The sequence below is a fragment of the Myotis davidii genome, unplaced genomic scaffold (assembly GCF_000327345.1).
Source record: "Myotis davidii unplaced genomic scaffold, ASM32734v1 scaffold189, whole genome shotgun sequence".
Taxonomy (NCBI): domain Eukaryota; kingdom Metazoa; phylum Chordata; class Mammalia; order Chiroptera; family Vespertilionidae; genus Myotis; species Myotis davidii.
Window position 1 is genome coordinate 646,531 of NW_006383017.1, and position 15,765 is coordinate 662,295.

The window sequence follows — 15,765 nt, forward strand, 5'->3', positions numbered from 1 at the left end:
TCCCAGGTCCCAGGCGAGAACCGGTGTCCTGATTCCCAGGTGGTCTCCCACCTCCGCCACTTCCTTCCCCTGGCCGCGGGCCTCGCTCAGGGCTCGTACAAGCAGGTGTGGGGTTCTGAGGTCCCATCCTTGGGATCGGAATCCAGCGCCACCAATTCATAGCTGTGTGACCCCCCCGATTCAATTACCTAACCTCGCAAAGTCTCCGTTTTCTTATCTGTAAAATGGGTACTTACCTCACAGGGTTGTGAGGGTAACTGATATATCTTAGAACAGTGGCTAGCACAGAAGGAACACTATATACTGGGGTGGGTGGCACTGAGAAGCAGGGGACTTCACCAGGGAAGAGGGTTGTGGTGGGAAGCCTGTGGACTGCGCAAGATCGATTTCTCTGGCTGAGTGGAATCTTTAACAGCAGAGATGGGAGGACCAACCAAAAGAATCTAAAGGGGCAGCCCTGACCGGTTTGGCTCAGTGGATAGAGCGCTGGCCTGCAGACTGAAGGGTCCCAGGTTCGATCCCAGCCAAGGGCATGTCCCTTGGTTACAGGCACATCAGGCGGCTGATCAATGTTTCTCTCTCATCGATGTTTCTAACTCTCTATCCCTCTCCCTTCCTCTCTGAAAAAATCAATAAAAAATATATTTTAAAACAAATAAATAAAAGTGAAGAGGCAAAGTCAACCAGGCGAGTTTGGAAGAGACTGTATAAGAAAACTGAGTGTTGCTTATCTACTGTGTTGGGTGCTGTGCTCTCTTCCAAAACAAAAAGCAAACGTTTACTGTGTGCTTTACGTGCTATTTTGTTTCATCTTCACAGCCCTATGAATTAGCATCTGTTGCCCTTCCAATTTTGCAGATGACCAAACTGAGGCTCATAGAGGTTAAACAATTTCTCTGCCATCAGAGTGTGGAGCTGGGATACAAACTCAAGTGGTCTGGCCCCAGACATGGGCTGCTCTGTTCTTTCATGGACTCTTTACAAAAGCGCTGAAGGGCAGGTGTTGTAGATGAGATCATTGAGACGCAGGGGGTGAGATGACTGGCTCCTGCTCACACAGCCAGATGGAGGACCAAGACCCAATCCAGTCTCCACCCACACACTAGTGCCCCCCAAACCTACAGACCCCCCGGAGCTGTCCAGGGTACTGGATGGCATCTGTGAAGGCTGCACCTGCGTGGGCCAGGGGCTCCGGAGCTGGCTGTTGGGGCCTCCGCCACACAGTATCACCTCCATCTGCCTCTGAGTCCTCTCCAGCCTTGGAGCCTGCCAGGCCATCTGCCAGCAAAGCCCTCTCCGGCGGGCCCTTGGCCACTGCCCAGTCCCAGCTTCTGCGCTGATTCAGAGATCGCTGTACTTCTCTGATCCTCAGTCAGCACCCTGGGTCCCAGGGACCAAGGGACACACTTGGATCTTCAGGGACTTCACTGATTGGCCAGACTGACCATGCCTGTCATCAACAACCAGCCGCCATGCGTGCCAGGCACCATGCCAGACATTTGGCATTCTCTATCTCATATCCATTCTTCAGAGGATGAAATTGCACTCAGTTTACCATTCATCTCATTTTATCCACTCTTTGGTAACGTATGGTCATGGCCCTTTTAGAAATGAGGAAATAGGCTCAAGTGAGTTGCCCACGATCCCATAGCTAGTTAGTTGTGGAACTGGAATTTGAACCTAGACGGCAACAACGCTTTGGCTGCAGGGGGAAACCAAGCCAGGATTGAACAAGGTGGGGGCCCAGGAAAGTTGTGGCTAAGGAATGTGCGTTGACAGCATTCCCAGAGGATTAGCTGGGTTGGATTCATGCCCCCCTCCTCCCCCAGGGATCCTAGGTGGATCTCACTTACCTGAGCCCTTTAGTCTCTGCTTCTCATTTTCACTATGAAATATGGCCCGGGGGGAGTATTCTTTCTGTGAACAGAAAGCAAGTAGGTGGAGGTGAGCCCCTCTGTTCCTTGGCAGGGGAGGAGTGAGGAAATCGTCCATGTCCCTGAGTCTTTTGACTACAGAAAGGACTGGTCAGGGTCAAGATCCTCATACTGTCCACTCGTACTATTCAGAGAAGCACATTACTATGTCCTCAGAGTGCACATGTGTGTGTGTTGGGGGGCATTTATGAGACTCATGCCCTTTTTAAAAAATAGATCACTTTTTAGAACAGTTTTAGATTTAGAGAAAAATTGAGAAGATTATACAGAGAATTTCTTATACCTCACACCCAGTTTCTCTATTATTAATATTTTACATGTATGTAGTTGTACATGTATGTAGTAGGGCACTTTGGTACAATTAACAAACTAATTTTGATATATTATTAATAATTAAAGCCATGTCTCCTTACGCTTCTCTCGGCTCTGACAGCTTCTCAGACTCTTTGGTTTTGATGGCCTTGACAATTTTGAAGAGCACTGAGAATCATGTCTTCTTTATGTTGGGACCTCATCCACACAGTTCCTTCTTCCTGGCCTGCCTTCTCCCCACCTTCCTGGCTAACTCCTTCTCCTCAAGGGTCAACTCAGAAGGCTTCAGGGTTTGCTTTTCAAGGTCAGTTCTTGGGTGTCTTCTTTTCTCTCTCTACACCCATGACTTTAAAAACAGCTCTAAGCCAAGGATCCCCAAATGTATGTTTCCAACCCAGACTTTCACTGTGAGCTTAAACGCTGTCCAACAGGCTAGCTGACATCTCCACTTGAGCATCTAATAGGCCCAATGCTTAGTGGCCCAAACAGAACCCTTGACTACTCCAGCCCCAGCCTGTTCTTCCCCCGGACCTCCAGCTTAGCAAGTGGCTTTCGGCCCCGTCACTCAGGAGCTGGGGGGTCTGCCTTGCCCTGTCTTTCTGAAACCCACAGTCCTCCAATCACTGAGGCCTGGTGGGATCACCTGGGATCTCTTCAATCCATCCACTCTTCCCGATGCCTCCACCCTGGCCAAGGGTCCTACTCAAAGCCCTTCAGTGCCTTCCTTTTGCACTTGGAACCAGACTCGCAAGCCTTCCCCTGGCCTTCAAGGCCTCTGCAACCTGGACCCTCCCTGCCAGCCTCTCAAATCTCATCTATTTGTTTCTTCAAATGTTCAAGGGCTCAGGATGCTTCAGTGAAGAAAACAAAGGTCCCTGACCTTGTGGAGCTGACATTCCAGTGGGGGAGAGAGACAGTAATGACTAAGTGAAGTGGATAGTAAGTTAGAAGGTGACGGATTGTGGACCAAAGGAAAATTAGAGGCGAGGGTGGGGAGTCAGTGGTAAGCAAGGGCCATGAGGGACAGTAAATGGCTGCTCAGAGTCCCTGAGAAGGTGAGAGGTGAGCACTAACCTTGGAGGAAGCGGGGGAGTTGGCCAAACAGATATCTTGGGGAGGGTGCACAGACAGAGGGAACAGCTAGAGCGAGGGCCCTGAGGCTGGAGCATGGACAGCAAGGTGGCCAAGGTGGCTGGAGTGGAGGGGACACAGGGGCAGTCATATGAGGGAAGGTCAGTGAGGAAATGGGGTTTCTTTCCCCCAAACTCCAGTCCCAAGAACTACTGGGGCCCGGCTGGCATGGCTCAGTGGTTGAGTGTTGACCTATGAACTAGGAGGTCATGATTCTATTTCCAGTCAGGGCCAATGCCCAGGTTGCAGGCTCAGCCCCCAGTGTGGGGTGTGAAGGAGGCAGCCGATCAATGACTCTCTCTCATGATTGATGTTTCTATTTCTCTCTCCCTTCCTCTCTGAAATCAATAAAAATATATTTTTTTAAAAAAAGGACTATTGGGTTCCCTGAAAGTCATGCTGCCTCTCACTCCTGCTTATACACAGTGGTTTCCTCTACTCAGGAGGCACTCAGCAGCTCAGCCTGCTACTCCTTACCCTGTAGGCTGGGCTGCAATGCCACTTCCTCAAGGAAGTCCCCTTGATCACGTGCTCCGGCAGCACCCCGGACTTTCCTGATATTAATATTCACCACCGAATTATGATGGTCTGAGCCCCAGCTCCTCAACTAGACTGCTCTTGCCTGTTTGTAGCTGTCTCCCAAGGGCCTAGTCTAGAGCTGGGCTTGGATTGGATCCCAATAACAATGTACTGAATGAATGAATGCAGTGAGTGAATGAATGAATGCACTTAGTTATGCTGCCTCCAGGATTGCTCAGGGTGGGTGGAAGGGCCTGGGGTCCTGATGTTTTCCCGGGGTGCTCACACTTTGAGCTCTGCTACGGAGGAGGCCATAGAAGAGGGAGGGTGTTTTCTGGGCTTTGGCCAAGCCTCTTTTGTGTTTTTTAACAAAGGGATTGAGAGGACCAGTAACCTCATCTGTGAAAGAAAATTCCAGGACATAGAAAAAGGACCTGCTTCAGAGGGCTCTGAGGGGCTCCGGGGTTCTTCTCATGTCTCCCCACACAGACCTGGGGCGTGGGGCTGGGTCCCTAGGGCAGCATTAGCATCACAAAGCCAGGACTGCAGAAGGAGCAGCTCCCAGAACAACTGTGCCTTGCATGACCGCACCCCACCCCCCCCGGGTTGCATGAAAGACTCATTGGGAAATCAGGTCAACCTATGTCCAGTAAGATCTCAGTGACCAGAGGCCTCTGTCCCTTTAATGACTGGAGCTTGGTGAGGAGAAAATGCTCACTTGCACACAGCCCCCTGTGAAGGCGAAGCTAATTTGAAAAGCCACCTGGATCTTTGCTGACGTATTACAGGTAATTGATAGTCTTTTCTAAGGACTGTGCTGTGAAATACGGCCAATCCTCATTTGTTCTCAGCGTTTAGGGATTGGAAGATGCTGGCTTAGTTATAATTTTGGTGCGTGAGAGGTAGCACACACAATACAATACCAGAGGAGATGCTATTGTGTGTTGTACAATGGACCCTACTATGTTTGCACACAACCCAATGTTGGCTGAGGCCAAAGACATTTGCATTTCTCCTGTCCTTCCTGTGGCCACCGCCTGCTTCTGTTTCATGCCCCGATTGTTGAGGAAACGTTCTCGGGGTTGGACCTGGGTGACCTTCCATGAGTCTATCCCCTCCTCTTCTTCACTTTGCTTCTGGAGGCTGATGCCTCTATTTGAGACGTGTCAAAGAGACCACGGACCCATCACATATCCTGCTTAGTCTTCCCTACAAGATGCGTGCACCAAGGAACACATATGGGACCTGGCTTTGTGTGTAAACGTTTAACAACTGAGGTATAGCACACATCCATAAAGTGTACTCATTCCAAGTACGCAGCTCGGTGAAGGTAGCCATATGTGTTCACCCACACAACCGCTCCAAAGCATTCCCGGCACCCTAGAGGGCTCCGTGCCCCTGCTCAGTCACTGCCCACCTTCTCCCAGAGTAAGCGGTATTCTGCCTCCCATCCTCACAGACCCACCTCTATGAAGTTCTAAGTTCTAGGACTTCATATAAGTGGAATCATAAAACATTCTTTGGAGTCTGGCTGCTTTCACCCAACAGCATGTTTGAGATTCACCCATGTTGCCTGTGTCAGCAGCTCATTCCCTTTATTGCTGAGTATACCCCATCCCGCGGTGTGGTTGTCTGTCTTCCTATGGATGGACATTTGGGTGGTTTCTAGTTTAGGCTCTGACTAATAAAGCGACTCTGAGCATCTTTTTATGTGTTTTGGGTAAACAGTGTGGTTTCTGTTGGGCAAATACCCAGCCGTGGAATTGCTGGGTCACAAGGTAGGTGAGTGTTTAGCTACGGTAGATACCGTCAACAGTGATTGTATCAATGTATGTGTTGTGCTTTTGATATCTTCACAACATAGATTTCTTTTTTTGAAACATTGAGGTCACTTCTGTGCACAATGCCTTGGATTAGAGGTGAAGACGCAGGAGGTATTAGCAAAATTACAGCTTATGAACATAGATGGGCCCGAGTTCTGTCTTCGGAAGAGTTGAGGGGGGAATCTGAGAGTGTTTGTCCTTGTAACCTGGAGTGAATCAGAGGGGGGCGTGTCTCGGGTGTCTTTTCCACCCCCCAGTAAATTGTAAACACTGTGAGAACGGGGACAGGAACTTATTCAGGGTGTCTTCCATGTGTCGCATAGTTGCTGGCACATAGGTGCCTAGTCAAGGAAAACCAACTTAATAATTATAGCAAACGTCTATTGAGCATGTCCTATGGCTGGGCACTGTGGTGAGATTTACCCCTATGGTCTCACTAAAGCCTCATAACGGTCCTTTGAGATCAGGGAGGAGTGAGGTTCCTGAATCAGAGATGAGGAAGGAAGCTGAGCCTGGGACAGGTTAACACACGGCTAACACGCGGCAGCACTGCAACCAGGAGGCAGTCGCCTCAGAGCCTCGCTCCAGGTAAACAGGTAAATCGCCCGCTCCTGCTCTGAAATCTAATACCCGCCCATTTTTCCTTTGTCCAACATGTCTTATGCACCCAGTGTTGCCTCTCTGTCTCTGGGAATCTTTATGGATTTATCATGTCCATGTGAATTCCCATGCACATGTTTTTATTGTCTCCTGTTAATCTGCTTTTTAGCCCAGCCAGAAGAACTTAGAACAGTGATGGCGAACCTTTTGAGCTCGGCGTGCCAGCGTTTTGAAAAACCCTAACTTAATTCTGGTGCCGTGTCACCTATAGAAAATTTTGATATTTGCAACCATAGTAAAACAAAGACTTATATTTTTGATATTTATTTTATCTATTTAAATGCCATTTAACAAAGAAAAATCAACCAAAAAAATGAGTTCGCATGTCACCTCGGACATGCATGTCATAGGTTCACCATCACTGACTTAGAAGGTGGGAAGAAAAGTATCAATAAAAAAATATCCCATTCACAATGTGTGTGTGTGCATGCATGTGTGTGCATGAGTGTGTGGGTAGTGGCAAGAGGCTGCGCCCCATTTCACAGAAAAGGGCTCTGAGGTTAAGGAACTCTTCTCTGTGGAGTCAGCTGGGCCAGCCTTCCCCGCCAAGCTAATTCTTAAAGCCAGAATGTTTTTCACATGGACCCGTGACTGCTGCCACCTCCTCCTGTTCCCGTTCCTGAGCCCAGAGCCGCCGGGAGTCACAGGGCTGCCCTTCAGCCCTGCCTCAGCTCCCCATTCTCACAAAGCCACCGTGTTGTGTGAGGGACAACTGCGGCCTCCCTCTCCTTTATCTGGGGGACAGAGAGACCCAAACCCTGAAATCTTTCCTTTAAAGTACGGGGCACTGTTTGGAGCAGGCGTCAGCCCCTGCGACTTGCTCCTTTCTGGGTGCGCCTGCACCGCCCTGGGGTTGGGTCCTCAGGGGAGGTGCGGTAATGAGCGCACCATCCCCATCAGAGGAAGCCGCCTGATCCCGTCTCAGGGTCTCTCACTGTGTCATTCCTGCCAGCCGCCCTGGGACTCACCCCCAACGGGAAACAGAAGGCGCCTCCCTCTCCTCGCCTGGACTTGGTGGGTGGGCTGTTTAATTCTCCTTAAAAGCTTGTAAAATAGTCCACACAAGTAATATATAAACCCACTCACTGCTGCTGTCAACATTTGGAACAACCCAAATGCATGTAAATTTATTTTTTAATTTCTTTTCTCTTGTCTTACTTTTGCATGTAAATTTAAAAGTGGCCTTTCTCCTCACTGTCCCCACCCCCTCCAACACCCCTTCCCTAGTGTAGTCACTGTCTGGGGCTGTGTGTGTACGTGGTCACTTTCCCGTGGCGGGCTCTTTAAACGCTGCAGTAGGTCTTGTAGATATTTCTGTGTCAACACAGGGAATCCACTTCACTCTGTGATCAGCAGTGTGTAATCCCACATGAAGCTCCAGTGTCCCTGTGCTTGTCTGTCTGCGTGGATGTGAGTGCTTCTCTCCGGCAGACACTGTGAAGAGGAAACGCTAGGCGTGTATATAAATTCTAGTAGATGCAACCAAATTCCTTCCAGAATGGCTCTATCACTTCACACACCCTCCATCAGCATCTGAGGTTACTGGATTGTCTACATTCACTAACCCTGTCATGAATCTTTAAATTGGTCTACCAGAAACGAATCTATGGAATTAGAAGTCAGGGTTAGCTTTTATGGGGGGCAGGGAGGGCGGTGGCTAGTGGATGGGAAGGGCACAAGGAGGTTTTGGGGTGGTGTTAATGTTGTGTTTCTTAATCTGAGTAGTGGTTACACTGATATTTTCAGTTTCTCAAAACTCATTGAGTGGTACACCTGTGATAGGTGCACTTTTCTATATGTATGTTCCCTCCCCCAATCTGATGGGCAACAAAATAGCATCCCATGGTCATTTTACTTTGGAGGTGGAGCCTTTTTCTGTTGGTACACTGGCCTCCTGGACTCCTTCCTGACTATTTTACTCCTGGGTGTTGGGAGAGGTCTTCATCTGGCAGAGGAACCCCTTTTCCAGGAGGGGAGCAGGGCTGGACCCTCCCTGCGCACCGACTAGATGCTCTTATGCTCACAGCAGCCTTTCAGGGTAGGTGCCATTTACCCCATTTTACAGAGAAGGAGACGGGGCTCAGAGTGGAGAGGTGACCCGCTCAAGGTCATGAAATTAACTGCCTGCAGATTCCTACCCGCCTCGCTACCCTGTAAGTGGCTCACGTGACAGGCATTGGGCTAATCGTGCCAACGGCATGATCTCCAGGAATCCTTGCAACTGCCCAGTGAGGCAGCTAAACTGTGATCACATTTTGTAGATAAGAACACAGATGCTCGGAAAGGTTACGTAACTTGCTCAGCTCACCCCATGGGTGGAAGAGCAAGGTTGGGGCCTTCTGCTGGCTCTAAAGCTGTGCTATCCAACAGCGTGTCCTGCGATGGTGGGAATGTCCGATGTTTGTGCTGACAATTCAGTAGTCACTAGCCCCCGGAGAATGTTTAGCACTTGAAATGCAGCGAGTGAACCAAAGTGTTAGTCTTACTTAATTCTAATTAATTTAAGTTGCTAGTATTGGACAGGGCAACTCTAAGGGGTCAGGTCAGGAGGAGAAGCGCTGCGGGCACAGATGACTGAGCTGCTGCCCTCGTGGGAAACCACCCAGCCCACCAGGAGGGAGGGACCCACGGGGGAGGTCCTGACAAAGCGCCCACACAGCCAGCTCTCACTTTGGGCACCAGAACCACGCCCGTGGGAAGAGCCAGGGCTTCGTGCTCAGACGTGGCCTCAACAAGTCTCTTAACCTGTTTCCTCGCATATAAAATGCTTTTAAAGATGAAATGAGAGAATACACAGGCTTGGCATTCAATAAGCTACTTAGTGGTCATACTATTACCACAATTGCTTTTATGGAGTATGGGCTTACTTTTAAGCGTTTACGTTTTTTCATTATATAATGGTAAAGCATATTTATGGTAATAATTTAAACAATGCCAATGGGTATAAAGCAGTGGTTCTCAACCTTCTGGCTCTTTAACCCCTTCCCCAACAATTTTTTTGGTAAAAACGTTTCTTTTTCAGACTAATTTTTTTATTTTGGTTCTATATAGTATTTTTGATGCTGGTTATGAAAACAGTTTGTAACTCGTCTTCCTATAAACCATATTTTTTTACCATATTTTCTTAGTATACTCGTCGAAGACTGAAAAAGAACATTTTGTGAAAACGAGTATACACGTTTCTGCCGGGGAAGGGGTTAAATACAGTTCCTCATGTTGTGACCCAACCATAAAATTATTTTCGTTGCTACTTCATAACTGTAATGTTGCCACTGTTATGAATCCTCATGTAAATATCTGATATGCAGGCTGGTCTCAGGCAACCCCTGTGAAAGGGTCGTTCGACCGCCAAAGGGGTCACGACCCACAGGTTGAGAACCACTGGTATAAAGCCTGACCTAAAAATCTCTAAATACTTACTCCCCTCCCAGATGAAACCATTGTAAGTAGTTTCCTATGCCCTCATCCAGGATATGTCTCTGCTTCCACAAACACCTAGAACAATTCCAATCGACCCTTTTGAAATGCACAAAAGAGACCCCACTCAGTGCATTCTTCTTCAGCTTGCTCCTGTTACTTTAAGAAATCTCGAGGGCATTTCCCCACACGTTTAGGTTCAGATCTACCGCAGTGTCTTCCTGTTTGCACAGTGCTTCCCGGCGAAGGTCATTCATGGCTAATTTTGCAGGTCCTTCCTGCTGGACCTGGAGGTTGTTAACCACTTATTTTGCTGTTGCGAGTGATGTTTCAAGGAGCACTTTACACACGTCCTTCCAACGTGGACAAGAGCACTCACCCAGAGGGGCTGTTTTCGCCAGTAGAGCCCCCTGGGGCAATGGCTGGGGTATTTTAAACCGTAATAGATCTTTGCATGTGTTCAATGTCACTTAAAACCCCTCAGGAGCACTGAACTTTAAAGGAGTGTTCTCGGATGTTCTTCTGAAAAGACTCCGTAAGTCATGCTGGCAATCACCCCTGGAATGTATTTGTTGGGTGAGTGTGGAGTTCTGGAGAAAGCCGATTTTTTCTTTCAGCAGCTCTGGTTTCTAAAGTCTCTGTGGGGTAGGGATGTGGACAGGGCCAGGAGAGAGGACTTAGCCAGGGGGCACCTGCAGGTCACGGAACTGATCCCCACTAACCCCAGCTCTGGCTGGCTGCTGGGGTCTGAGGGCCAACACTGTCCTCTCTGGGAGGCCAACCCAGTAGGAAGCAGGGCTTTGCTGCTTGTGAAATAGCACCCCAGGGAGCCACAGCCTGGGGCTCTGGAGGGGGGTGGGGAGGGAGGAGACACCCAGAGGGCCTCGCCAAGGACTGGACAATGGCGGGTCCCAGGAGGTGAAATCCAAATGGCCCACAAACGTAAGAAAAGATGCTTGGCCTCCCCAGAAACCAAAGAAAGGCACACTCGGGCAACAATGGCGTATTATTTTTCACCTATCAGATGGGCAAAGATTAAAACAAAATGGTACCTCGTGCTGGAGTGTGGATGCCTAGTGTGGGTAAGTGGACACACAGGGGCACGCGTGGAGGGAGGGTCGCTAGCAGGAAACTCGGCTTTCTCATGTCGCTGCTATCCCACCTCTAGAAACGGCTTAAAGGAAATAACTGAACAAATGCACAAGGATATGTGGACAAAGATGTGCATTATCCAGCATTGTGCATCACAGCAAAAAGACTGGCCGCAAGGCAATTGTCCAGAGCAGCCGGGGGCAAACTACGGCCCGTTTGAAATGAATAAAACTGAAAAAAAAAAGACTGTACCCTTTTATGTAATGATGCTTACTTTGAATTTATATTAGTTCACACAAACACTGCATCCATGCTTTTGTTCCGGCCTCCGGTCCAGTTTAAGAACCCATTGTGGCCCTCGAGTCAAAAAGTTTGCCCACCCCTGGTCCAGAGGTAGCGAACTGGTTAAATAAACTGTGTTATCGCCAAAAAATATAGCAATCTGTGGCTAAAATTGATGCTGTAGACTTGTGTTTACTAACATGGAAGATGCCCACAGAAGTGGGGAAAAACAGGTTGTAGAATAGTATTTGTGGTTCTATTTTTTGGAAACACAATTGGTTACATGTATTATTACATATGTAGTGTTTTGCTCTAGATTTACATGAATAATATATATGTTTGCATGCAGATATATGTGTATATGTGGGTCTATAGATGTATATAATGTGAATTTATGTAGTAAATGTTTGGAAGGACATGAATGACCATCTCCTCAGTGACTATATTTAAATGGTGGGAAATTTTTTCATTCACTTAGTCATTAATTCATTTTTGTAGTTCTTTAAGTTTCCTGAGGGTTTTTCTTTTTGGCAATGAACCTGCATTGCTATCATAATAGGAAAAGTAATGTGTTAATATTTCAGTTTAGAGAGCGGATGCCGCTGTCTCAGCTGTATTTGCCAGTTTAAATGCAAGATGTCCGAGGTCTTGTCTGCTTCAGAAGCCCCTCCGATCCCAGGACTGTGGTTACAATAGTAATGATGAAGGGGAGGAGGAGAATGAAGCCCGTGCATTGAGCACATACTGCATCCAGGCCTTGGCTGGGACTTCATGCGATTCTTTCTTTGGATCCTCACAGTGGCCCCGCCATCTACTCTGTGTTTCACATTGGTATCTTGGCTGACAAGCTGTTCCAACTTGGGGTTTTGAAGAAGGGAGCCACAGAAAGCCTTTGCGTTTCTGCAGAGGCCCCTGAAGGTTGTTGGTGGAGCTGGTTGCTAGGAGACATTTCTCAAGAAAGGTTCCTTTGGAAAATGAGCTCAGGCTCTGCCCGCAGACCCAGGTATTACTCCTGGGAGAGAGACATCCAGCATGTGTTTTCCTGCCAAGTGTTGGAAGTAGGTCTAATTCCTTCTCTGACTGTCTTTTCTGGGCCCCAGTTTGGAGCATATCCTGGCTGGAAACGTTTCTGTGCGAGACAAACTCAGAACCCTGGGGACAAAGGGCCCTTTGGGATGACCTGCCCGCTCTCCCGGTCACATAAGCGGGGAAACGGAAGCACAAGGAGTTGGGAGACCCACATATGAGTTAGTGGAGGGGTCCTGCTCCGTCTCTCTCATTGCTCCACAAGGCAGCCGCTGCCCGAGTCCTGCGTGGTGAGACAGCAGGAGCTCAGTGTGTGAGGACTGGCTGCATTTCCCTTTATTCATCTTTGGGTTTCAAAGCCTTTGGGTGGGGGGAGGGGCAAATGATTACTTTGCTCAAATGGAGATGAGCAGCTGACGTTTACTAGGCACCTACTATGTGCCAACCCGGGGGTTAGGGGCTTTAGCTTCGTCTCCTGCTAAATCTGACCTCGGGACTATCTTGGGGTCAGTTTCTACTACCTTTTTTTTTTTCTTGACTAAAGACCACATTTTGTTGTTTCTTTGTAGGCCTAGAAAATTTTGATCTTATACTCTATGTGGTATGTGACGTATTGTAGAGACTCTGGAATCTGTTTTCTTCTGAAGAGGATTACATTTTGTTTTTGCAGGCAGTACAATTACTGGCTGATCCCTTTGAAATCCCATGGGCTCAGTTTTATACTTCGTTAGGGAGGATTCATGCAAAGTTCAAGCTGTTTCCCAAGCCTTCCTAACTGGGCAGGACTCCTTCCAAACTCTCCCTCCTCTAAGGATCTTGAAGGATTTGGCTTCAGGCTTTGTTAGGGCAGGTCCAGAGCAGCCCCTACACTAGAGCACGGTCCTCACTCCTAAGGCCTTTCTGGTTCAGCTCGATGCCTGGGATGAAGGTCTCTCCAATGACTCCCAGCACTGCTTGACCTGTAGTGACTTCACTCCCAAGCTCCTAACAGCTGCTATCTGGGAAACCTTGGATAGTCGCACCCTATGCACGTTTAGCCCAGGCTTTGGACAAAGACTTTTGGGTCCTGGGACCCCACACAAACTTCTGGGGTCCCCCTTTCCCACAGATTCCTTCTGCTTTTGTTGCCCCAGGGCCCCAAACTCTCATCTTTGCCTCCTAAGCTCAGAGGGACTGTCATGCTCTATTGGGTGTCCCTTGCCCTGTGCCATGCTGGTGAAATTATCCCAGGAGAGCCTATGGGAGGAGGGGGCTCACCTATGAGTTTTCCTCCCCTCAGAACCACAGCACCTGTTCTACACGGTCTGCTCTCCACTGCCTGACAACAGGTGCCTATTATTTTGTAAAGTGTTGTTATTTTTGGTGGGAGGGCTGGTCTGGTACCTGGTCCTCATTCATAGCCAAAGTCCAGCTCACACCTAGGTTCTCTCTCTCTCTCTCTCCACTTGATTCTAACAATATACTATGGCAAAGGTGGTGGCTTGTCACTCTCATAATTATGGTAGTATCAGAGGCCCAGTGCATGAAATTCGTGCATGGGGCGGGGGTCCCCTCAGCCCCTTGCAGTCTGGGACACCCTCAGGGGATGTCTGACTGCCATGGAGGTAGGAGAGGCTCCTGCCACCACTGCTGTGCTCGCCAGCCATGATCCTGGTTTCTGGCTGAGGAGTGTTTCCCTTGTGGCTAATATGCAAATTGACCAAATGGCAGAATGACTGGTTGCTATAATGCGCACTGACCACCAGGGGGCAGCTCCTATGTTGAGCATCTGCCCCCTAGTGGTCAGTGTGCATTATAGCGACCAGTTGTTCTGCCATTTGGTCAGTTTGCATATTAGCCTTTTATTACATAGGATTTGTTTTCATTTGTGCATGTGTGTGTGTGTGTGTGTATGTGTGTGGCTGTCTTGCCAGCATGCACTAGCATGAGATTCTCCTTGCTGACTTGGTAAAGTGAGCAATCATGCTGAGAAGCCCATGTGGTCAGGAACTGAAGCACAAGTGTCGGGAATTGTTGGCAGCCTCTAGAACTGAGGCCAGGCCCCAACCAACACCCAGCAAACATCCCACAACCACAGGAAGTGAATCCTGCTACAAACTGATGGAGCTCAGAAGCAGATTCTTCCCCAGTTGAGCCCCCAGATGAGGACACAGCCTGAGGACCAGCCCCTTGTGAGACACAGCTATGCCAGGCCGGGACCCCAGCCCATGGAACTCGTGATAAGGTGTGTTGTTTGAAGCTGCTGGCAGCATGACAATTTGTTACCACAGTAGAAAACCAGTGCAATAGGCTGTGGAGAGTGAGAGACCCGGCTTTGATTTCTGCCCTGCTTACCAGCATTGTGACCTTACGTGAGTCACATCACCTCTCTGAGCCCAGTTTTCTCATCTACAAACAGGTGTAGACTTGGGAGAATTGGAGCTAGTGATGGAAAGCACCTAGCATGTGGCCTGGAACAGAGTAGGTACTCAATAAATAGTAGCAGTAAGGAGTTATCATGATTTTAAATTTATTTTGCCAAGTTTTTTTTTTGACACCTATCATGGATTGCTTTGGTAAATAGAAAAAAAAATAATTTTTCTTAAAATAATTAAGGGGAGAGTTGACTTATGTAAGAGCCCAGACCTAGTCAGCATTAGAGCCAGTTGACTGCCTGAGTATTCTTCCTCATACCTGAAATAGCAGCTGCAGCAGCAGCAGCAGCAACCCAAAGAGCCAGGCCCTTACCTGTACCAAATCTGCAAGGTGATGCAATTATTCCCATTTTACAGATGAAGAAACTGAGGCTTGGAGAGGTTGAGTCACTTGCCCAAAGTCCCACAGCTGACAAGTGGCAGAACTGGGATTTGCCTCCTACACCTGGAAGGAACCACCTAGTCCATGGCCTCCAAACCTGGCCTGGATTCTCCCTCCCCAGAACCCTGAGGAGGTGGCCTGGGACACCTGGGTTTTCTGGAACGGGGCAAAGGCAAGGAAATCAGCAGCGAGGCCTGGCCCCAGATCTGATTACACCAGGGGAGATCGCGTTTCCCCTGTTCCGGCGCCGTGAGCAGGGCAGAGAAGTGGGCAGGCAGCCACTTCCCTGGTTATTCAAGTAGAAAATTACAGGTGCCCAAAATAGCCTGGGCATTCTTTTATTTATGAATAAGCAGCGCGTCTGTGGAGCTGGAGGGGGGTCACACGTATTTCTTTCCACTGGGCGCTTCCCTGGGATCTGCAGGAATCCCTCTCTCAGGGGATGGGGAGCTGGCAGGACTGGGAGGGCGTGCTTTCGGGGCGTGGGTGTGGGAAAAGGAGAACCCAGGCCCCACGAGGCAGCTGCCGAAGGAGACCCCAGTTCTGAGGGCCCGCATTCCCTGGGAGTGCAGGGAGTGGGATGGCAGACCTGGGTCTGTCCTAGCCACCCCCTCCTTGTCGTAGGACCTTGGGCAAATGGCTTAACCCTCTGGGCCTTCATTTCTTCTTCTGTAAAATGGGATGAGTTCTAAACTCACAGAGAAGTTTGTTTTCTTCAGAGCATAAAATTAATACTTGTTCATTCCAGCAGTTCTCAACCTGGGTTGCCTAAG